The 24,123-nt window shown below is 40.7% G+C and overlaps 1 long non-coding RNA gene across 1 annotated transcript; it reads right to left on the reverse strand.

The window, feature by feature from the left end:
• Positions 1–347: 347 nt before the first annotated feature.
• LOC129354047 (uncharacterized) lies at positions 348–2,724 on the reverse strand. The gene is made up of 4 exons (XR_008605115.1): positions 2,641–2,724; positions 1,883–1,942; positions 1,619–1,681; positions 348–724 (listed from the first exon to the last, which is right to left on the reverse strand). It is a non-coding gene; the product is annotated as an uncharacterized LOC129354047 (long non-coding RNA).
• Between the last annotated feature and the right edge of the window lie 21,399 nt (positions 2,725–24,123).

A 24,123-nucleotide genomic window follows, 5' to 3' on the forward strand; every position in this document is an offset into this window, starting at 1 on the left:
TGAAAACTAAAATCTGCCAGGTTTCTGCCTGCGGGTGAGGACGTGTCCTTCACTACCACCAGGTGGCATGTGTAATTTTTGCAAACAGTTTCTCAAATATGAGCAATCCTAGTTATTTTAAGTCAATAAACAGCATTATATCAGATCTGTTTTTGTGTAATATTATTTCTAACATTACACCTTGCCTGGTAACATGCTTAATGCCAACCATCAATACTGGATCCATTTTCTAGTTGTATATAAACCATTTTATTACACAATTTCCAGTGTCTTGTTGTAAAAAAATAAATACATACATTCCGACATGCATGTACATAAATGAAATGTATTCTGAACATGAACTTACAGTATGCATAAATACTTGCATAACAAAGGTTGACTCCTGCAGCTGTCTGAAACCTGGCAGAAACTCAATAGAATCGGCGTTATGGCGCTAACAATGGCAGTAACTGATCAACCATTTTCTTTGATGGTAACAAAAAGGTAAATCTTAAGTCTTACCTTCTTTTGAAAGTCTCTCTTTTTAATGCGTCTATGCGATTTTTTACATAGAATTTCACACCTTGCCAGGTCCTGTTGTTGAGGACAGGACATGATGTTTCAATGCATTTCATACACTGAGCTTTCCCAGGAACCTTTCCAGAGTCAATCCAGTCCATCAGCGTTTTCTCCACTGCCTGGACTTCTTCTTTGTTCCACTTGACTCTCTTCTTTTGTGGTGGGCCTAAAACATAATTAGGGGCACTTCAGTGTTCTTCAATGAAAAAAGGTTTCAGTCTGTATGACAGCAAGTTATAAAGGTATGAAAACATTTCTTTATGACAGCTGTAGTAAAAAATATTTCATATTTAAGGGGTCAGTTGTCAGCATCAATAGTTGTCACTGTTGAAGCTGACAACTGGTAGTGAGTGAATACATGAATCTCATCATCCCTTATAAAAGCATCAGCAGGTACAGGACAGAATTAATTGTACTAAATACCTCAAGCATAAATGATTAAGGTCAGGTGGATGTTAAAAAAAATCAGACAAAATTGTTTAAAATAGAAATTTTAAAAAGGACTTCACTGAAAGGATCATTTTGAGTAATTTGATGGTGGCTGGAGACTCGGTGAGCCTGACTTAAGAGAGCAACATCTCTAATGAATGAAACTCAAATCTCCCTTTGTCACAGAGTCCAACCAGGGAAAACTCGCAGGGCCTGATGAGTTCTCCTAACACTACAGGTTTTAGAAATATTTTATAGGTGCAGTGAAACAGAAAGATTAAAATAATCACCCAAACTACCTTTGATGATTCAACTTTGTTTGCTGTTTGAAGAATGTTCAAGGCAGCAATAATAGAGGAGGAGAAATAAAACCAAACTTTTGCTTGAGGATATGCAGTCAAATGAAAATTTAGTTTTTCTAAAGTTTTATATGAAGAGATATTATGTGATCCTCATGATATTATAAAATGAGGACGCCTTATTTTGACACCACAGACAGTGCTGTGAAATGCTCATTATTTTCCCAATTGAGAAAATATTGGAAATAGGTTTACGCCTCATAATGTGACATATTCTATGAACACTAAAAGCTTCTGCTCATTGATAACCTGCAAGGAGGAAGAGAAACTACCTTTAGGTGTGTTAGAGATGCCAGAGACTTCCATGTCTGCCGGATCCTCGCCATCTGACCTCTCTGTGAAACCAAACAAATCTCACAATATATGCGACTTGGACAAAATCATCAGGTACAGAGTACATTGAAAAGTTGCATAAATGACAGAAGACAAATATAACATACATGAGAGAGTAATGATAGAGGACAGTGGCCTCTTAAGGTTCAATATTTATCAGAAATCTACAACCTAATTTTCTTCGGACTTATAAATATTCGTACCTATTGCTGAGGGCAGATCACTGCTTTCAGTGGTGCATCTCCTGGTCACCCCAAATTGACCTAAACAAAGGTAAATTAAGTAAAAGAGTATTCAACAGTGTAAGCAGTCAGTGTGTTTGCTTTATACAAGCATTTCAAATGATCAGCTTAACAGTTAACTTTGTACTAATTTCTTAACAGCACTAAATCAGAAGCTGCTGTATTGTAATTACCTCATTTTCAGTTAATATTTAGTTTGGCCCTGTTAGCAACACTTTTTAAAACATTTCTAAACAAATTGAGAATCCTGTTGAATCTTCATCAGTTGAAGAAGATTCTCCAGGATCTTTTGTGGTCAAGGAACTAGAAGTGGTCACACGTATTCTCCTAAGTGGTTGGACGTCCAGAGAAGAAGTATTTTTCTGGGCTCTTTTCTTCCTCTTCTTGAGCTGTTTACTGTCTTCAGAACTGTCACTGTCTTTTAGACTGTCACTCTTCCTGATGTTCCTGATGAACATACATTCCTGATGTATGTTCCTGATTCCTTTGAATCAGGAACATACTCTTCCTCAGTGATGTCAGAACTTGATAGAGACTCTTCTGAGTAGCCAAGCATTTGTTTAAAATCTAATTGACATTAGATTTTTAGAATATAATAGAAATATATATAATACACTAGAGAGTAAGTTAAAATGTCTAAGCACTAATCTAAAAATGCACTGCTGTCTTAACAACATATTGTACAAAAGGCAGAAATGAATGCATCTGTGGTTCCTCACCAATTTCTTCTTCTTTGTTGCCATCCCCACCTGGTGATCTGGAAGATGAAGTTTCAGCGTCCCTCTCAGCTGAGTCAACCTCTTCTTCAGTGTCTGATCCACTGTCCACAGACATTTTCTCTGGAAAATGAAGTAACAATATCCATCATGTTACATTATGAAGCATTGCATATGCTGCCAGCACAGTCTTAGCGCTTTTCCTTGTTCTACTACCATTCAAGTGAGCAATTTACAATGTGAAATTATGATTGAATTTCCCAGAGATTAAAACAAGCAAACAAAAAAGTACAAAAATTAGAATATGCAATATGAAAAAATTCCTGCTGGGCTACTTCTTCCTACAGTTCTCAATGTCTGACACTCAAACTTTTGTAGATGTCATCTTTTTTTTAATTTACAAAATCAACATCAAAATAAATAAAATGTGCCATGCAGGGGGTCAAATAAAATCTTCACTAATAAATCATAATAATTTACCTTGTGGATCGATGATTTCATCCAAGTTTTTTCCTTTCAAGTTGGAGAGCTGTCCTCTTTCTAGTGCCAGCAACACTTTACTGATTTTTGCCAACTGTAATGTCCCTTCAGGCAATCTATAATACTGACGATAAACTCTGATGTCATGGCCGAGGAAGTCAGCTAGGTCATCCATTTCATTGTCCTTTAGGTTAAGAACCTTTGACATGGTGGCCATGTGCTTCCTCAGTTTGGTTGAGGATAATGCTCCTGGGTGTTTTGCTCCACAGTTTTGAGCCATCTCACGAATAATATCCGATCCTCTGAAGTGACTGAGTGTCTGTGGTCTCCCGAACATGTATGGATTCTCATCCAACACGTCACAATTGCGGCGATGTTGGAGAAGCAACTCCATTGATGATGCCATATCAGGAGTGAGGAGAATGGGAACCTTTTGGCCACGTTTGCCTTTTATCTCAATTCGCTGGAAGTGTTTACACAGCTTTTTCAAGTTCTGACAGAGCAAGCTCCACATCTGGATGGGTGACAGAGGTATCTCTCAAGGTGAAAGCATTCAGTGGCATCTTGGATACTTCTCCCTCTCTTCTCCGGTTGAATATTATCACCTCACAAAGCGTGATCTTGGCAAGTTCAGCCCAGTTCTTCTTTACAGCTTCATCCTTCAGGTTTTCTCTGGCACTCCATCCTTTTTGTGTCCAGATACTGGTGCATTTTCCTAACGTCTTCAGCAAAGGGAATGAGCTGAGGCGCATTCCACTTAGCCTCACTCAAACTCCTAAGGGCATGGGAAGAGACACACTCGCTCCATCTGGTCTCATAAATTTGTTTGAAAATTCGCACATTGTGAATGGTATTCTCGTCGCCTGAGATCATAGCCTCACATTCAAGAACATTTGCCACTTTCTTGAGGTTGTGCCCCAACTTGAGTGCTAAAGATGGCGTTTTGAAGACATTTGTTCTTTCATTCAAGCCAGCCACTTTCTTAACTGCCTTGATAACATGAGGGAAGTTAGCTGGCACAAAGAAGTCCTTCAGCGTCTCCAACTTGCCATCTTTCTTTCCTTGCAGAACAAGTCGGGCGGTCTCGCGCATCTTCTGTCGGATGTATTCATGTCTTGTAACATCTTGACCATGTTTGTTGAACAAATGTTCTCCAAATTTCCAGATGCATTTCTCACTTTGGACAACTTTTGCTACATCATCTTGGTGCATGTCAAGTATTAATTTCCAAAACTGTGCATTGACGCTGTCTGGTTCTGGCTCAGCATATTTGCAAATGGCTTGGACTTGAGATGCTCCTGGCTTCAGTCCTTTGACTTTTTGACTGAGATAACACCTCTGCATATGCCTCCACAAGGATTTCCGCTTGAGGTAACCCTCACAGTTGATGCAATGCAAGTAATCACCCGCTTTTGAAGATTTAGTGCATTGTTTGCGGGGAATGAGCATTCCCTTTCCCTCTTTAATGACTTTATTATTATGGGTACGATTTCCTTTGTTTCTTATCAAGGACAACTGCAGCCGTCGTTCTCTAGAACCTATGGGGTATTTCAGTGCACTTTCCACTTCTGGCATATCACTGTGTTTTGCTTCTAGATGACGTGCCATTTTGCTGTAAGGTTTGCTACAAAATGGACAATAGTACCTTTTATTGTAAACCCTACTGCCATCTTCCTTCTTCTTCAAGGTCATGACTCTCACATCAAATGAAGAAGATCTCCAGGATCTTTCGCATCAGTTGAAGAAGATTCTCCAGGATCTTTCGCATCAGTTGAAGAAGATTCTCCAGGATCTTTTGTGGTCAAGGAACTAGAAGTGGTCACATGTATTCTCCTCAGTGGTTGGACTTCAAGAGAAGAAGTATTTTTCTGGGCTCTTTTCTTCCTCTTCTTGAGCTGTTTACTGTCTTCAGAACTGTCACTCTCAGATTCCTTTGAATCAGGAACATACTCTTCCTCAGTGATGTCAGAACTTGATAGAGACTCTTCTGAGTAGCCAAGCATTTGTTTGTTTAGCTAAAATGATATAAAAAAGAGATTACTTTCAAATTATTTCTCAAACATATAAACAAATCAGAAGAAAAATATGTACAAATAGTTTTACATAGTTCATTAAAATGTATATATCTGACCGAGTGATATAATAGATGATAACTGGGAGTCCATTAAGACAACAATAATCTTACCATTTTCTTTAGCTGGATTGCTCCTCATTCCTCGGATGTTAGCATGAAGGTCTGAATTCCCTCCTTCGGTGCAGGTGTGTGGCTGGTAAAAAGGAGCGCTTGATTTAGACTCCGGCACAGTTCGAAGTTCCTGCTTGGTTGCAAAAAGCAGCTAGCGGAGGCTTATGGCCCAGCTCTGTGTTAATAACTAACACACCTTAACTTTGGCGTCACAACTCCACTGAGCATCAATTAAGTTATAAAACTAGGAAATTAATTAGTTAACTTTTATTATCTCCCAAAGTGTTGCTTCAGGTGATAAAATTATTCTTTGTAATGAACATTTTGTAGGTTCCACACCAGTCAAATTTGCAAAGTTTGAGAGCAAGCTATAGAGGAATGTTGAGGGGGGGATGGGCATGGGTGAAATGGGGACATCAAATCTCAGGATGTGTGTGAGATGGCAGCCATTACAGAGAAACTGGGTGGAGGTGCTACAGTAAATCAGCAAATTATATGTGGATTAATAAATATATAAATTACAATAATTTGCATTCTGATTCTCGATTCCTCTTATCCCACCATTCTTTATCTTCAAACATTTTGCCATAATAGTTCAAACATGCTTTACTTTATAGTTCAGCATGTTTCCCATGGAGGGAATGATGAGGGGGGATGGGCATGGGTGGAGTGGGGACATCAAATCTCAGGATGTGTGAGAGATGGCAGCCATTACAGAGAAACTGGGTGGAGGGTTGTAGTAGATAAGGAAAACTATATGTGGATAAATAAACATATAAATGTGAGCCAGTCAACCTGTATGAGTAGCATGCTGATTCTTGATTGCTCTTGTCCATTCTTTCAACCAAGCATTTTGCATCAAAAGTTCAAACATCCTGACATGTGGGTCAGTATGTTTGGGGGGATGGGCATGAGTGAAATGGGGACGTCAAATCTCAGGATGTGTGTGAGACGGCAGCCATTTCAGGGAAACTAGGTAGAGGTGCTACAGCAAATCAGGAAATTATATGTGGATTAATAAATGTATAAATTACAATCATTTGCATACTAATTCTTGATTCCTCTTATCCCACCATTCTTTATCTTCAAACATTTTCCCATGGAGGGAATGTTGAGGAGGGGATGGGCATGGGGGAAATGGGGACATCAAATCTCAGGATGTGTGTGAGATGGCAGCCATTACAGGGCTGTAGTAGATAAGGAAAACTATATGTGGATAAATAAATGTATAAATGTAAGCCAGTCAACCTGTATGAGTAGCATGCTGAATTCTTGATTTGAGTAGCATGCTGAATTGCACTTTGAATTAAAAGTTCAAAAATGCTATTTTATTGTTTTAACCAATGTAACTCAAACAAAGTCAGTCAAACGAATCAAATCCTTCTTTCACCTACCTTGTCAGACCTGGAGACCAAAGGGTACGATGTCACCATTGGCCTTCTTAAGAACTTGTGGAGCAAACCATTTGAAAAAGATGAGGGGAGTTGAGAAAGACATAATACCAATTTATACTCAATTATGTTGAGCATATATGTTATTGAAATACAAGAGGCTGTTAATTGATCTAAATATGAAGTGCTTTATGTGGCTTCAGTCAAATCTCAATTTGCTTTTACAGATAATTTGTTCTATCAAGAAGAAAATATGAGGCACCAATGAGATCTCACTTGGTTTAGCCCATCTTTAATGTGTTGGTTGGAGGCCATTGACAATGTTTGGCCTCAGGAATCTACACCAAGTTCCCAAAGACATTTTTGGGAACCAGGCATGAGACATTTTCGGCCTAACTGACAGTACTTACCAGACAGTAACAATCTATCATATTAGAAATTAGATTTTTATTAATCTGAAATTGTGTATGGGTAAGCCACTTAAAATGATGGACAACATTTTCTTTACTTATAAAATTAACAAATATTTTCTGAGTTGACTTCCAAAAATGTAAAAGATAAACATTAATTGGGGGTAGAAAAAATGTTTCACTCCTCACTCCTTCACAAAACAATCAGATCAACCACAGCTGCTTTTGCTTGTTAATCACAGCAGGAGGCTGACTGACAAGAAGGAGGGTCTAAGCAAAATAAACAACAATAGATCTACTGTTCACATAACTTTAGATATGTAACATTAATATATCATTAATGTAATTAATAGGCTCCAACATCCCAGCCCCTAATTGTTAGCATTAGCAAAGTAACAATTACAAAATAATATTCATAAGAGCCTTATATCTAGCAAAAATATTCCATAAATTTAATTATGATCTCTAAAATCAATGTTCATAATCTTTGCCTATAAGTGTTATAGAGCCTCTCAACCTTTCTAATGCCTGAAGCAGTCCATAGTAAAGATTAGAAAGTCTTTCATTTCATCCTGCTGCCTCGATCAAAAGACACAACTTACCTATTGGTCACTGGATGACGTTTCTCCACCTAGTTTCTCTGAAATGGCTGCCGTCTCACACACATCCTGAGATTTGACGTCCCCATTTCACTCATGCCCATCCCCCCAAACATACTGACCCACATGTCAGGATGTTTGGACTTTTGATGCAAAATGCTTGGTTGAAAGAATGGTGGGACAAGAGGAATCAAGAATCAGCATGCTACTCATACAGGTTGACTGGCTCACATTTATATATTTATTTATCCACATATAGTTTTCCTTATCTACTACAGCCCTCCACCCAGTTTCTCTGTAATGGCTGCCATCTCTCACACATCCTGAGATTTGACCCATGCCCATCCCCCCTCAGCATTCCCTCCATGGGAAACATTGGCTTTGGTTTTAACCAAAATGTTTCTAACAAAGCCTTTGGCATCCTGAAAAGTCTTCATAACACGGCCCCTTATCCATGCGCTCCTTGGCGCCCAATTATCCACAATAACAAGCAGATCTCCAGGGCTGAAGTTCCTCTTTTTGCTTTTCCACTTGCTTCATTCTTGCATGAGTGGGAGATACTCTCTTATCCAACATCTCCAGAATAGATTTGCAAGATATTATGCTTGTCTCCATCTTTTTCTTGAATATTGATCTGTTTTTTCAAAGACTCTTAGTGGTATGGTTGCTTTTGCTTTCAAATGGAGTAAATGGTTTGGTGTTAGTAGTTCTAAGTCATTGGGGTCATTTGACACTGAAGTTGTCAAATGACCCCTGTCATTTAGGATGGGTTCCACTTCACATAGTGCTGTTTGCAGGGTTTCATCATCAAGTGTTGGTTCCTTTAGAACAGCTGTCTGGGTCTTTTTGATTAAACCTAATAGTCTTTTCTAGACTCCACCATGGTGAGCCCCAAACGGAGGGTTAAAAATCAATTTTATTCTAAAATGGAGGGTTAGGTTAGTGCTAAATCATCAGCATTAAGAGAGCTGATGATTTACCTCTCTTAATGCTTCTTGTAGTTCCTTTTGTTCTCCCACAAAGTTTGATAACCACTACTCCCAAATGCCTTAATGGAATATTGACCAAGTTTAAAGCAGATAGCTCAAAATCCCTAAGAGAAGTTTGTTAAAGATTCACAAGTATGAAAAGTCAAAATGCCTAAAAATGACCCTTTGAACCAAAATGGCAAACTTTTTGTTGGGTTTAGGGTATACCTCAAAGAGGCTTCTTTTTTCAGTGGCTCCACCGATATACCAAATTTCGGCTCTCTATGATTTGCCAGTTAGCCTATCTCACCTTAGGAGTGCTGTAAAGACATTTGTGCAGGCCCACTTTCAATTCCATTAAAATACTAAAACACAATTTTAAACTAAGTGAGTTTTATAACAATTGTAGGCATCCAAATTAGAAATTATTTTATGAGGAGAATCATAAAATAATTTCAACATTAAGTTTAAAAAGTTTGATTTTTAAAGTTAACCTTTAATTTGACCATTAAATTGGAAAACTCATTCTGACCAATAGGGGGGCTAGAGAGTGAGCGAAAAGTGACGCACTCTTCCGGAACACATAGTCTAAAGGGGACTGCAGTACCCGAGTGTGACCACTAGGAGCGCAGGCCTTACACACTCACACAAATTTTGTCTTGAAATGAAGTTCATGGGGACTTCCTGGAAAACTTCACGGGGCATATTTATACATCATTTCCTGCTGTAAAACGGGGTTGTGCCGGTGGGGACCTGAAATTAGGTCCCCACGGGTGAACTGGTCCTCATGTGACCGGATAGAGTAGACTCAGGCCAAAGTCCTCACGCAGGGGGAAAAACAAGAACACGCACACACGCACGCACACACACACACACACACACACACACACACACACACACACACACACACACACACACACAAGAGAGAGCGGGTTATGAAAAAAGAGTAAATAATGCTGCTTGATCCCTGCGGATGAGCTGGAACCTTTGGTACTCAGCCAGCCACAGGGTTAGATTAAATTTAAATTATCCACACAGATGAGAATAAAGCTGCCATAAAATGTACAAATATGGAGGTGAGACAGTTGTTCTGTTCTTAAGATGCTCCCAGTGTTTTGGCACTTGATTCTCCGCTGAGTCTTTTTAATATGAAATGAGAAATCTTACCATCTTCCATCTGGTTTTACATCTTTTTATGCCACATTTGTTGGTTCCTGCAGGCTCCTAGTTTAGATTGTTGGAAGGTAAAACAGAAGAAAACATTTTTAATAACCTGAGCAGAAAGCACCAAATCCTCCCACCTGTCTAGGCTTTTTCTTAACCCTCAGGTTTCCTTTATGGAACGTCTCAAACTCTGTTCCACTGGTTGGAGAACATCTAACCACACTAGTCCTGCTGTAATCTATCCCATAATAATTCCAATGCATATGTGAACGTCAGGTTAACCGGAGAGCGCTCAGCAGAAACGACTCCTGGTCTTGAGAAATCCTCCAACCACTAAACTCTGACGCCTCCATCTTGTTTCCATCCGGTGAAGCAGGAAGTTGCTCTCAGTGTCTTCAGAGGTTCTTGGTGCAGCGCCCCCACAGGCCAGGAGGGGAACAGGTTTGCAGAGTGACAGAGAACCACGGTGGAGCAGATGGTGAAGGTTTGGTATCGGACTCTCAGGTGGAAAAACATCCTAATAGGAGTTTATGAAGCCAGTTTGTTGCACTGGATTGTATTTAGGAGTATCAGTGTAAAGGGGGCTGAATATAAATGATTACAGATCTTGAAAACAAGATGGTAGATCATATTTCTTCCGCATGCGTTGGTCTAACACGTCGCAGTAATGCATCAGGTTATGATGTGAAACACTGCGGCGGCGTTTTAGGGGTATGAATACTTATGACACTCTGTAAATGCTTTCTGTTGAGCATCAGCCTGGATCTCTCCCGGCTCTGCAGCTCCTGCAGCTGCGTTTTTGGAGTGTTATTTTTGATGGCAGCTATTTTCTGTCCCACAGCTTTTATTTGACTGATTTGAATCTGAAGTTCAACCAGCCTTGAAAAAGTTTGAGCCCCGAAGCTCTGAGTTCTCTGAAAAATGTTTGCCAGAAAAACCTGAGAAAAGAAAAGGAAAAGAACTTCTGCCTGGAATCAGATGTAAAGTTTCTGGATCGTCAGACGCTTCTCAGCTCCTATAATGGATGGGTTAAAAAAATCCATCTAAAAATATTTGGTTTCATCCTTAGGAGCATACACCTGGAAAATCAATTCCCAGGATGATTTTCACTTTGAAATATGGAATCAAACCTTTCCTTTCTGCTCATTTTAGGGTCAGAGGTCAAAACAACAACATGAGCCAAAATAAGAATCTTCTTATCAGCCTAAAAAAGTCAAGCGCTGCTCCGAGGCTTGTTTACGTCGCTGTTTGAATGGTTAATAGATGTCTGATCTCGTCAATTACAGCTTTGATGGCGAGGCACAAAGAGGCGTTTGTTTGTGTGTGCTTCGCTCCGAGAACGATGAATCCGTGTTCGGGGCTGGATGATGAGAGAAACAGAACATCTGCTTGCTTTCCTTTCTCTCTGACAGAAACACAGAACCAGAGACAGCGACGGCAGAGAACATGCAGGAGCCGTTGCTACTGGAAGTGTTTTCATGTAACGTCACAAACTGTTATCTCTGTGGAGCCCAAAGCCTCCTTCTGTAAGCGATGTGATGAGTGTGTGAGTCTGCAGGTTGGTCTGGTTTATCAGCAGAAAGACGAACTCGCCTGTTCCAGGATCAGACTCCCACCTGCGTTTGACCCGCTGCTCTGCAGAACAATCTGAGCTGAACAGAGAAATCAGCTTCATCTTCAGGGGAGAAGCTGCTGCAAACCTAAAAGGAACCAACGAGTAAATAACACAAAACAATATTAATTCACCTGGACTATTACATAATCATAGCCTGTGGTTCACATTTATGACTTATAATAAAACAAAAACATCCAAGTTTCCTTTCTGCAAATGTATTTCACGTTTTTATCTAATAAAAACAGAATTTAAATGTCATTATTTTGTTCATTTGAATATTAATGCAGTGCTTGATAACTAATTGGGATTGTCTGTGACTGAATTGAAATCAAACACTGAAAAATCACAGAACCTTATTTTTGTCACTTTTTCTTCCAAATATCCTGTTACTTTTATCGTAACACAAAACTAAACTTAAAGTAACTGTTCAGAAAGACATTTAATTCTTGAATATTAATAAACAGTATTAGTTCCAGTGGCAGTTTTTTCACTTTGAAAAATGTCTGCATCTTGACCAGATGCTTTACTTTTCAGATGCCATCATCTCGCTTTATGGTCATTTTTATCAGATTAAAGACAAGACGACCAACTGGGGAGCAAATTTAAACCCGCTATGTAAATCCCACCTGGTCAAATGATAAAGTAAATGTATGTTCTGCTCTCAGTTTCGTGCCCCCTGCATTGTGAGGTCAGTGAAGCGTCGGGACAGCCTGAGATTAAATGTCCTTTCTGGCTCTTTGCTGCAACGTTTGAGTTGCAGTTGCAGAGTTTGTGTCGCAGTGATGCAGGTGGAACAAACACAGCATAAATACATGTGTAGGACTTTTACATCCATATCTGTAGCTGCTGTGATGATCAGATGTGTTGGTAACAAGGTGATGTGCAAGGATTTTTTTACAGCATCACTGAAACTAAAGACAAACAGAGTATTGTGATGTAAGGTCCAGGTTCAGCGGTCAGTGAGTCCAGTTTGGTGGAAAGCAGCATTCATTAAGCTCAGATGGACTCTCTAATTATTCCTATTTCTTCAATTTGGTAAAGAACGATGTAGAAAAGAACAGGTAGGAGTCTTGTTACTTTTAGTCACAGCTGCTGACAGGCAGCTTCCCTGAATGACATGAAGAAAATGTCGGAAGCAAAATATACTGTCTTCACCTAATTACACCTGATTCTGTGAATAACTTCCCCAGAGGCTGACAGCAGCTGCAAACTATCAGAAAAGGTAAAGCAACTTTCTTCAATTGAAATAGGCTACAGAATTGTTTTGACACCTTTTTTTTAACAGAAGAAGTCATTTTGTTTAAATTTTGACAATTAATTAAGAAGATAATTTAACATTTTGCCAAGTGAATAACTAGTTGCAGTGATTTGTTTTATGTACAAAACCTTTAAGAGCAACTCAAAAACAAAGTGCACAGTCTGAACTGTCCAAGACAACAATGTGCTATAATGTATTTAATTAGTCTTAGAAAATGTTACTGGTTGATTCTGCATCATCACAGTGAATTGAAGAAACCAGAATTCAGGCTAACAGAGAATCAGGAGGAGCTTTTCAAAGTGAACTTCTCCATTTGCAAACAGGCCATTTTATCTGTTTAACCACATTCATAAATGGTTAAATATTTATGTGGTTAAATTCACATAATAGTGGTATAAAAACACAATTTAATATATATTTGTGTCATACATCTGTAAGTACTGACTATATAAAATAAATTAAAATTGAACATTCTTTTTAAAGTAGAAATATCATTTTAAAAACCGTTTGACAACACTGGTATTTTGGTAATTCTCATTATTTTAAGTTATTAAAAATAATAACTTTGTTAACTTTATCCTGGCGTAAAAAAGCAAAATCATTTTGGATGAGAATCTGCTGAATGGATGTGGGAGCAGGCAGTGGGGACAAAATATTAGCCCTAACCCAATCAAACCAGCAGAACCTTCAGAACCTTCAGAACCTTCAGAACCTGTCGGGAGTCTGAACGCAGACTGACGTCATGCGCTGCGCAGCGCGTCATACGCACAGGCTCCGCCACAGGAAGACCAACCAATTCACTCAGGAAAATTCATATCAAACTGTACAAAATGAACAAAATAATCATAATACTGAAAAAAAGGAAACCGAAAATACAATATGCAATTTAATAGAAAACGCTAAAACGTCCCGATGACGCAATGACGTAATCACGTGACTTCCGCCCGCCGCACTTTAATCCGGAAGTAGCTGTTGTTTGAATCTCTAAACGGGAAATGTTGGTGGAAATATTTCAACTAAAACTTTTCCTCTGTTGGAAGCGCAGCGAGTCCTGGGATTATGGATCCTGGATTAAAAAGAAGAAACAACCCGAACCCGAGAGGACGGGTCCAGACCACATCACGACCAGAACTCTGAGCTCAGAGTGAACAGGCAGACCTCCCGCTGACCCAGATGTTTGTGAGCATAAAGCTTCTCAATTTGTTTTCAGCCTCTAGTTTAGTCTTTGTTTATAAAGGTGTTTTAGATGTAGTATTCTATTTCAGCCACTAGGTGGCGTGTGCTTCAGATTGTTTGTAGATGGTTTGTTTGTCTCTTTCTGCGTCCATTTAATGCAAGTAATGCGTTTGGTTCGGTTTTGTATTTGTCCTGTTGGATATGATGGTTGTTTGGTTAATGATATTATTGTGATAGCATTGTTAGCTTTCAGCTCAGTTAATTAGATGCAGCTGTTATTCCAATTGTATCTCTTGTATGTTTTAGCAATTAGCAGAGTTGATTATTATTTATCTGTAATTATTATTTACATTCTCATAGCCAGATATTAACCAGCTGCTAGTCTATAGTAATCTTTAAACACATTTATTCACTTTTTGAACATTTGGTTTATTTGTGAAAGTTCTCATAATCTGTATTAGTTTATCTTTATAGAAAACCACACACACACACACACACACACACACCTTTGAACCACCTCATATGTTGCTTTGTCTCAAAAAGACATTTCAGGTCAAACTGCATGTAAACAGGATGCAGACTTCGAGTCCTGTAGGAGTAAAACGTGGATTACTTATGTGGAGAAAAGTGAGGCTTGCACAACGACCACAGCTATCACTAAGAATGCGTTGAGTCATGAATGTTTACCACAGAGAAAAGATACTGTGAAAAAACAGTTTTGAATCACTATTTTTGTCACATTTATTGATTTAACTTTATTTACAGATTGAACGTTTTAAAATCCAAATGTGGTGCTGGTTTGTCGGATCTCTAAGCAACTGATATCAAACCTCAGTTATTTAAAAAAAAAATGAAAGGAAGTGGGTTTAACAAAATGAAAACTAGAATAAATAAATACAATAAACCAATGCAAACAAAGTAGAAGATTTCACAGCTAAACCACAAACGCATCAAACCGTAATGGCATTATGAGAAGTGGATTGCGTATGATTGATGTGACATGAGTGTCGACTGTACGGTTGTTTTTGTAGATGTTTGGGTTTTACTTTGGCTGCAGAAACATTTGTTCCATATAACATGATTAAAACTTGTAACAGCAGGTGTGAACTGATATTTGCTTCTTTAATCAAATCAGGAAGCCGACAGGAAAACCATTTTTTTGTTTCAGTTAAATTCTGCTGCCAAAAAACAAAGAATTGTTTCTGCATGCAGCCCAGGATTCACTTTCAGAGTGGATTTTTGGGAATTGCTGACTGATGTGGCCTTTTGTCTCCAAACCTATTTGACTCAGACATTGTCAGCTCTGCTAAGTTTTATGGCTTCATTTCCATATTTATGCTCCTTGAATTAATACTGGCTGTGTGTTTGTGTACAGAGCATGCATCATGATCAGGGCTTTTTTTTCTCTCTTGTAGCAAAACAATTTTCCTTGCATATATTATCTCCTCTCCCCGGGGTCTTCAGCCTGGGAAGGTTTATCACTATCCTCTGGCAAAACGGCCACGGTCACTTGTGTGATATTTCACATATCAAATCAGCGCAGTGCTGAGATGACAGCTGTGGTTTGTCCGTTACTTAATCACTGCTGAACAAGAGCGCAGAAATAATCACATTAGCATAGTAATCTGAAGGAGGAGCTGAATTACCAGCGTTTTGTCTGGTGGAGCCTGTATGTTGGGACAAATGTGCCGTCAAACGTTTACGAGCTGTGAAAGCGGTCACCATCAATTCATTAGTCAGCTCTCTGGGAGAAAATCTATTTTGATCATCTTCCAATGATGAGGGGATTATCAAATAAAAAAGATTGTTTAAGCAGCTGTGAACTGAGATCACTTGTTGTTGAGCAACTCTGGAGGTGTTAGCCTGATCCACTCTGCTCATTCTGAGCTTCATCAGCTGCAGATTAACGCCTCCGGTCAGGATTAAATTAGGAAAGCAGTGAAGTATCGGATCCCTGGTCGCAGCCCACTAGGGGGCGCATGTTCCCTTCCCGCCTGCAGCCATGGCCAGCTCAGTCCTCTGCAGGTCAGAGAGGGAAAGCTCTGCAGAGCAGAACCAAAAGCAATGTTGTACTGACTGTTGCCATCCTTGCATCACATTTGTTCACAGTCCAGAGAACTTCCAACTGCATTTTACATCCTGGATTGTTACCAGCCCCATCCCTAGTGCTTCTCTAAGTGGATGTCCACAGAGTGAATCTCCTGTTTCCAGCTGTCACAGATTCTCCTTCAACCATCAGGCCAATAACATTCCCAGAAAGCTTTTCATTAGAGCGTCAGATTTGTTTCTGCGTCTGGAACAGCAGCAACCGAGAAGAATGTCGCACCCGAAAATGAAAGCTCACGTTCCCAAAACACACACACGCACACACACACACACACACACACACACCACACACACACACGCACGCACGCACGCACAAACACACACGCACGCACGCAAATGCACGCACACACGCACGCACACACACAGACGCACGCACGCACGCACGCACAAACACACACTCATCCCTTCGCTGAACCAGCCGAGCCTTTCGCTCGTCTGAAAGTCTGTAAATCTGTTGGCTCACTGGGAAAATGCTGCTCCCCAAATATCGTCATGGAAACGACCCTTTAGGAAATTTAAACGTACTCAATGGAGAATAACATTTTTAAGATTGCAACAAATATTTTCATAAACCGATATTTCTACAAGCAGAAAATATTTCTTAGCTCAGACAAACAGCAGCGATTTTTGCTGCTGTTGTTGATTACAGGCTGTGAAAATGCAGTGATTTGTTTTTGCTTCGACTCAAAGATCACATTGTAATGTGGAGATGTGCATCATCTGCGTAGCTATGGGAACTAATCTCTTGTCAGAGGCTGAGCTAGCAGAACCAGGAAGATGTTATATATGAGGGGCTCCAAGATGGAGCCTTGAGGAATCCCTCATGTGATTTTCATCTAGTCTGATATAAAGTTACTGACACAAAGAAGTAAATTAGTAACTTGACCTGCTCTGAGGTCCTGAATGTGCTCACTGTTCTAATGTAATGCTGTGGATTTCTTTTACCCTTCTACTGACTGATACCTTCATAAAGGGAAATAATTCTGACTATTTGTTGCCTCTGGAGGCTTGCTGAGGCTAAAGGAGTAAAACCATCAGGAACATCAGGTTTAAGGAGGCTGACTGCTGGAACAGATCATTTGAGGATGTTTTTCAGTGTCTGGGACACAGAGAGATAAAACCAGAAGTTCTGAAGTTATTTATCATGTTCTCTTTACAATCTTGAATTTGAGTTTTCATCTCATTAAAACAGATTTAATTAAATGACCTTGTTGAGGACGGACTGTGTTAAGAAGAAACCAGAATTATTATCTCTTGTGCAGATAAAACATGTTGAACTTGTTTTGTTGTGTAACCAATAAGTCTTGAAATATCCTGACGGATCGTCGTCTTATAAATAAACACCATGTTATGGACCTGACCTCAGTGGAGGTTGGACCGGACCTGTTTTAAGAGGATTTTAGTTCTCAAGGCTCTTTCACTTCCCACAATATCACTCAACCTCACGCTGTTAGCAGCAGATTTATGCAACACCTTATGCAAGACGTGATGTGTGGCTGCTGGATTCAGGTGGACATGATCAGGGGGTTGGAGGTTCTGATCAGCTCCTCTAATTCCACACACCCACGTTTCAGCTACTTAGTTTTCATTTTTCCAACCTGAAGTCATGGAGGTTCACCTTTCTGAGATAACTGAATTTACAGCCAGCATCAAAACATTTCACTTTTTACTGTTATATTTAACCAACAGTGTAAATATTTCTGACATTTATCATCTGATAAACTAAATAACAGCTCTTTAAAATGATTTCTTGTGTGTTAACCTAGAAGAACATTGAGTTTGTAGAAGCATCTCTTCAATGAGGTCTGCAGTTTTTTCCAGTCGTGCCTTGGCACAGTACACATCCTGAAAGAGGTTCTTCTTTCTGTTTGCAGCAGAAAAACACCCTGGAGCTCATAAGGAACAGAATGAGGCGTTTAAACACCTGAGGAGGTCACCTATCACGAACCTTAGCGATGCATCACTGTCAGGGAGCTGCAGTGACTCGGCACGGTTTCCATGTGAGGAAACGCTTCAAAAGCAATTCATTTGACTCCGGCTCTGCACAGTTTTAAAGATATTTTCTGCTAAAAATACAAATAGAAAATGATATAGAAAGATTGATTGAGGGTTTTTTCAGGAACAGACAGCGGGAGATGATGCAAACAACAAACGGTTGTGTTTTTAAAGTGAACTGGGATGTGATTCTGAAGTCAGCAGGTTAACTTTCTGCTGTCGTTTTCATTTTGTGATGAAAACGACATTACAAAATGTCATTTTCATCGGCTTTGTCTCAAGAAAAATCTTCATGCTTTGTCACCAGAATGTAATGCTTCTCATTCTGGTACTTGGATCTGACAGAGAAGGTCACAGTTAACCTGCCTGTAATTTACAGTTATGAAATAAATGAGAGTTTTTTCTCTTTTTACTTCAGTTCAGCTTATTTACAACACCAGTTTGCAGTAAATGGCATCTGAAAGCACAGGTCCAGGTTGTACCCAGTCATTTAGAGCCTGTTTGAGTGATAACTGTTGTTTTCTGTCAGGAGTTTTGAGAAAAGACGGACAAACTGATCCAGACGTATGTGACAGAAAATCCAAGAGATTTTCTGACACCAAACTGGTACCAGTACCTGTAATATGGACAGGATGTATTCTACTGAATATTCCACCACACTTTCTCTGAAACTGCTGTAGATGATAATTTCATCATAAACATTGCAGGTTTTATGTCACAGGGTGTGCTGGTGCTTGAAGAAAGTAGCTTTCAGAGGCTGGATGGATCTGGACACTGCAGGAACAGCTGGCAGGAACAGCTGGCAGGAAAAGGAAACTGTGTCTTCAATGGTTTTCATGTCGTTTCCTTCAGTGGTTCTGTGTGCAGCTCCACAGGCCAGGAGGGGAACAGGTTTTTCAAAGGGTTTGATTGGTTTGACTCGGTGCAGTGAGAAAGAGAACCACAGCAGCTGCAGCTTTGAACCTCAGTCGAACCGAGTCTATCAGGTAGGAAACCCTCGTTCCCTGACCTCGTTCCCTGACCTCGTTCCCTGAGGTCAGGGAACGAGGGTTCAGGTCTTAACGTCTTAGCAGTTTGCATTTCCAGATTCATGTGTATTTTGTGGGTCTGGCTTTTTGTGAGGATTGTAGCTGTAGACACTGTTACAAGCAGAATGCGTGTCCATTAAGTTTATGTCTTGTTTCTTTTAGAGAAGAAGGCTTCTGCTTCGAAAGGTTAAAGGTTACTGCTTTGTTTGTGTGGATGATGTGGTTCTGTTAGTGTTGTTGGTCCATTCATTGAATTCTAAAGGTTTTGCCTTGGAGTGTAAAGGAGCCAGGATGACTGTGTTTGTCGTGTGAGGTTGTGGTTCTCAGCTGTGAAGTGGCCGATTGCTCTTTGTTCATGATGGTTGGATGGAGCTTTCCATTAAACGGCTTGAATGAAGGCGATCCTGGATACAAGCAGGTGAAACCAGCTTCCTCTAAAGGAAGGCTGAGCTCAGGAAAGACGCGTCTCTGTTTCTGTGTTGGGTGGATCAGCTCTTTAACTCCACATCTGTAACTGCCGGGTAGAAATGAGCTTTACTCTAAAATGTACAGCAGCTGCTTGAACAGGATGAAGCATTTTGATAGTATTTTCCACCAACATCCGGCTTGTGTCTCTGGATGTTCATTAAAATATTCCTCATCAATCATCCTGCACTTTAGGCTGAACACTTGCAGTAATCCAATTGAATAAGATCCCATCATTGGAGGTAGGATTGCTTATTTAATTTAAGAGTATAAATTACATGCGTAATGGAAGCAGTTGATTTACAGTCTCCTGAGGTTAACAGACTGAAAACGTTTTGGCTGCTATGGGAAATATTGGGACAATGTGAGAATAAAAGTCCCTGCAGAGAAAGAAAAACTCTGAAAACTGAGACAAAGTACCAGAGGGAGCGCCTGAGTCAGACTGTAATGAGTTGGATCTGATGTTTCACAGCCAAGAAAGGGATGCAACGATCTGAACACCAGACTTCTGCAGTCCACTGAACAGAAACTTTGGTTTATCTACACGACACATTTTCACAAATAAATAAAAAAATGTTTAATAACTGTTTATTTCTGCTTTCTTCAGACAGGAGTACCAGTTTAGCCCACTAGGTGGCAGAAATGAAGATCCATTTTTCTACCTCAGGTTAGAAAACCATAAACTAAAATCTAAAACATTTATTCTGGGTTTTTATGGGCTGCTGGCAGGTGAATCTGAGCCCATGCTCAGATCTTTAGTGTTATGTAACTTCAGTCCATATCTAGACCACCAGATTGGATCTGAATCCAATCTGCACTGAGCGATTTAAATCCAAACTCATAAACTTCCTCAAGGTTCAACTCTGCAGAAAAACAGGAAAAATGTTCACTTTGTTTAATTAGTTTTTATAATTTTTCTGTTTATATTATTGAAAGTGAATAAAATGGAACTTTGAACAGATAATCATCAAATCTGATCTGGACGTTGACACCAAACCCTAATTACACAGCCGGTTCTGCTTTCCTGCCGGCCCAGTGGGTTTGCTGGTTCTTTGGGGACTGGCGGTGTAGGATTCCCTGGGGGCCGCCTGGTCTGTGTGGGTTCTCAGGTCATGCCCGGAGAGTTGGGCTCCAGTCGGGTGATCCAGTCGGGCCGGCCGGGTTCAGGGCTTTGCTGGGCGTCCCTCTCTCTTTACCCCATTGTGGGTCACCAGAGCATCAGATGGTGCTCTTCCCTCCTCTTTGTCCTTACGTGCTCAGGCTGCTATTACGGGGATGTTGGGGGATCCAGGTGAATATAACGGACGTGTTGGGGGTCTGGGTGAATATAACGGACGTGTTGGGGGTTCTGGGTGAATATAACGGGCGTGTTGGGGGTTCTGGGTGAATATAACGGGCGTGTTGGGGTTCTGGGTAAATATAACGGGCGTGTTGGGGTTCTGGGTGAATATAACGGGCGTGTTGGGGGTTCTGTGTGAATATATCGGACATATTGGGGGTTCTGGGTAAATATAACGGGCGTGTTGGGGTTCTGGTAATATAACGGGCGTGTTGGGGTTTCTGGGTGAATATAACGGACGTGTTGGGGGTTCTGGGTGAATATAACGGACGTGTTGGGGGTTCTGGGTGAATATAACGGATGTGTTGGGGGTTCTGGGTGAATATAACGGACGTGTTGGGGGTTCTGGGTGAATACAACGGACGTGTTGGGGGTTCTGGGTGAATACAACGGACGTGTTGGGGGTTCTGGGTGAATATAACAAACGTGTTGGGGGTTCTGGGTGAATATAACGGGCGTGTTGGGGGTTCTGGGTAAATATAACGAACGTGTTGGGGGTTCTCGGTGAATATAACGGATGTGTTGGGGGTTCTGGGTGAATAACGGACGTGTTGGGGGTTCTGGGTGAATATAACGAACGTGTTGGGGGTTCTGGGTGAATATAACGGGCGTGTTGGGTTTGGGTAAATATAACGGACGTGTTGGGGGTTCTCAGTGAATATAACGGACGTGTTGGGGGTTCTGGGTGAATATAACGGACGTGTTGGGGGTTCTGGGTGAATACAACGGACGTGTTGGGGGTTCTGGGTGAATATAACGGACGTGTTGGGGGTTCTGTGTGAATATATCGGACATATTGGGGGTTCTGAGTAAATATAACGGGCGTGTTGGGGTTCTGAGTAAATATAAACGGGCGTGTTGGGGTTCTGGGTAAATATAACGGGCGTGTTGGGGGTTCTGGGTGAATATAACGGACGTGTTGGGGGTTCTGGGTGAATATAACGGACGTGTTGGGGGTTCTCGGTGAATATAACGGACGTGTTGGGGGTTCTGGGTGAATATAACGGGCGTGTTGGGGTTCTGGGTGAATATAACGGGCGTGTTGGGGGTTCCGGGTGAATCTCCGCTGCTTGATGCTGGGCAGTCAGTTGGGGAGCGTTGGTTGGGGGCATTTGGTTGCCGTGGGAATTGGAAGATGACTGGGTCAGGGAGCTTGTTGCCCCACATCTCACCCGGTGCCTCTTTGCCCTGCAGGCTCCTGCTCCTGTGACCCTGTGTGGGGCAGATGGCTGCCCTGGGGCACTGCCTCGTTCTGCCTGGGGCAGATGAGATCCTCAGGGCCGAGTTCACCTGCCTGAGCTGAGCGTTTCTACACTTTAACAACTGAGCACCTCCAGGTGACAGTCACACACCTGTACCTCTCTCCTTGGGGAAATGTGTCTCTTTTCAGACTAAAGTATGAAAGTTTCCCTCTCTAAAGACGCTGAGTTACATTGATCGTTCACGGCCTGATGGAGAGCGAACAGCCTGTTGATGCTCGGACGAGTTTTCTTCAATTAAAGTAATTAAAAATGTGATTCCAGAGCATAACACTGGCTAATGATACCAAAATGACTTGGATTCTTTAACTTTAAGAAATGCAATGAGGACGAAAGGAAAGATGGCATTACTCCTCATAACAGTGACATCATCTGGTGCTTATGTTTTAAAATCATAAACTTGGTCCTTTCTGGAAACAATTTAACAATTTAACCTTTTGAATGTGGAGATGCTTTAAACATAAGTCATTTGTTGGGTAATTGCAGCCAAAGAGAGTCAGATGAAGGACGGTGAAACAAATCACCGCTTGGTTTCAACTCTGCGCGATCTTCTCCGACAGCCTGAACTTACCGCGAATTGTCCGGGACGGCGCTGCATATTTAAATTCTGTTTTGAGAGATTTCAAGCTGGCGGTCATTAAGACTAAGGGCAGCTGTAGGACATGGCAGGAGTTCGCTCATCAGTATGCGTTTACAGCTCACCCACAGGGAGGAAACATGGCGGCTGCAGCAGAAATGTGAAGGAAAGCTTTGAGTTCATCAAGCAATTTCCTCTAATCGTTGGTTTCTATTCATGAATTTATCATGAATCCTGCTGACCTGAATGCACAAGAGCTTTCCCAACTGCTTACAAAGAAAGTATCAGAGGATTCAGATTTTCCTTTGAGACTTTTTAAAGTTTTTTTTTAGCAAACATCCTTTTTTCTATTTCTCTCCGCCTTGCACTTTCCCTTTCTCTGATGTAAGCGCTGAAATGTTTTGAGTCTGAATCTGCTGAGACTTGCAGTCTAGTGAAAATGCTGTCATTAAATCCAAAACACAGCACAGTTCCCCCTTCTTAAGGAATACGGTCATTGGGAGCTGTTGAGAGGCGCTAAATGATTCAGTCGATTTGAGTTCAGCTCGTTTGGTAAAGACTTAACCCCTGAGCTGCAGATATGAACCTGGCTTAGGCTTTAGAGATGTGAAAATTCCTTCTTCCAAATAAAATCTGAACCTCTGTGTGACGGACATGATGGTTTTTATGTTAGTTCCCCTGTTTCTGTTCAGACCTGCCGTTAATGTTCATCCAGGCTGACCAGGACTTAGCGATGACCTTTCACCCCTAACATGGAAAACAAACGCCTGGATGAGTTTCTCTGGCCGAGACGTTAGTCCTCAGATCCTGGAGATGTTCTTCAGGTGATAGAAGGCCGACTTTGTAATTGTCTTAATGTGGCTCTGAATGTTCAGGTCAGAGGTCAGGGAACATCATTACTCTCAGATTTCTGGCTGATCGCTGGTTTTAGTGGAAGCTGTGCATTGACTGTAGATCTATAACTCTAGATCTATAAATCTAGATAATTCCTCTTTAGGTCCAAAAATAATGACTTCAGTTTTGGCACAGCCACACATTTATCTGTTCTAACCATCTGTTCAGTGATTGGATGGAGTCAAAGGTCACCTGTGTGTCATCTGCATAGTTATGGTAGCTGGTCTTATGTCCTGTTATGACCTGAGCCAGTGGGGTCATGTTGAATCAGAGGTCCTAGGGTTGAAACTTGGGGTTCACAATTGACCAGACGTACCTTCATTATCAACAGCTTAAAATGTTAATATGTAATAAATCTAGGTTTGTATGTAATAAACTTCAGGTTTTGCTGCTGATGCAAAAAAGCTTCCAGTTTTTTCTCGTTTCATTTTGTTTGCTAATTTTAGAGAAAATATTATATCAATGCTTTTTCAGCAGTAAGACTATTTTCCATGAACTGTTTTGTCTGGTTTATCCTCAGCTTTCCTTTAGATTGTTTAGCTGTTGGTCTCTGTGCGTTACACAACCATGCAACCTG

The sequence above is a fragment of the Poeciliopsis prolifica genome, unplaced genomic scaffold (assembly GCF_027474105.1).
Source record: "Poeciliopsis prolifica strain line A6 unplaced genomic scaffold, Auburn_PproV2 SCAFFOLD102, whole genome shotgun sequence".
NCBI lineage: Eukaryota > Metazoa > Chordata > Actinopteri > Cyprinodontiformes > Poeciliidae > Poeciliopsis > Poeciliopsis prolifica.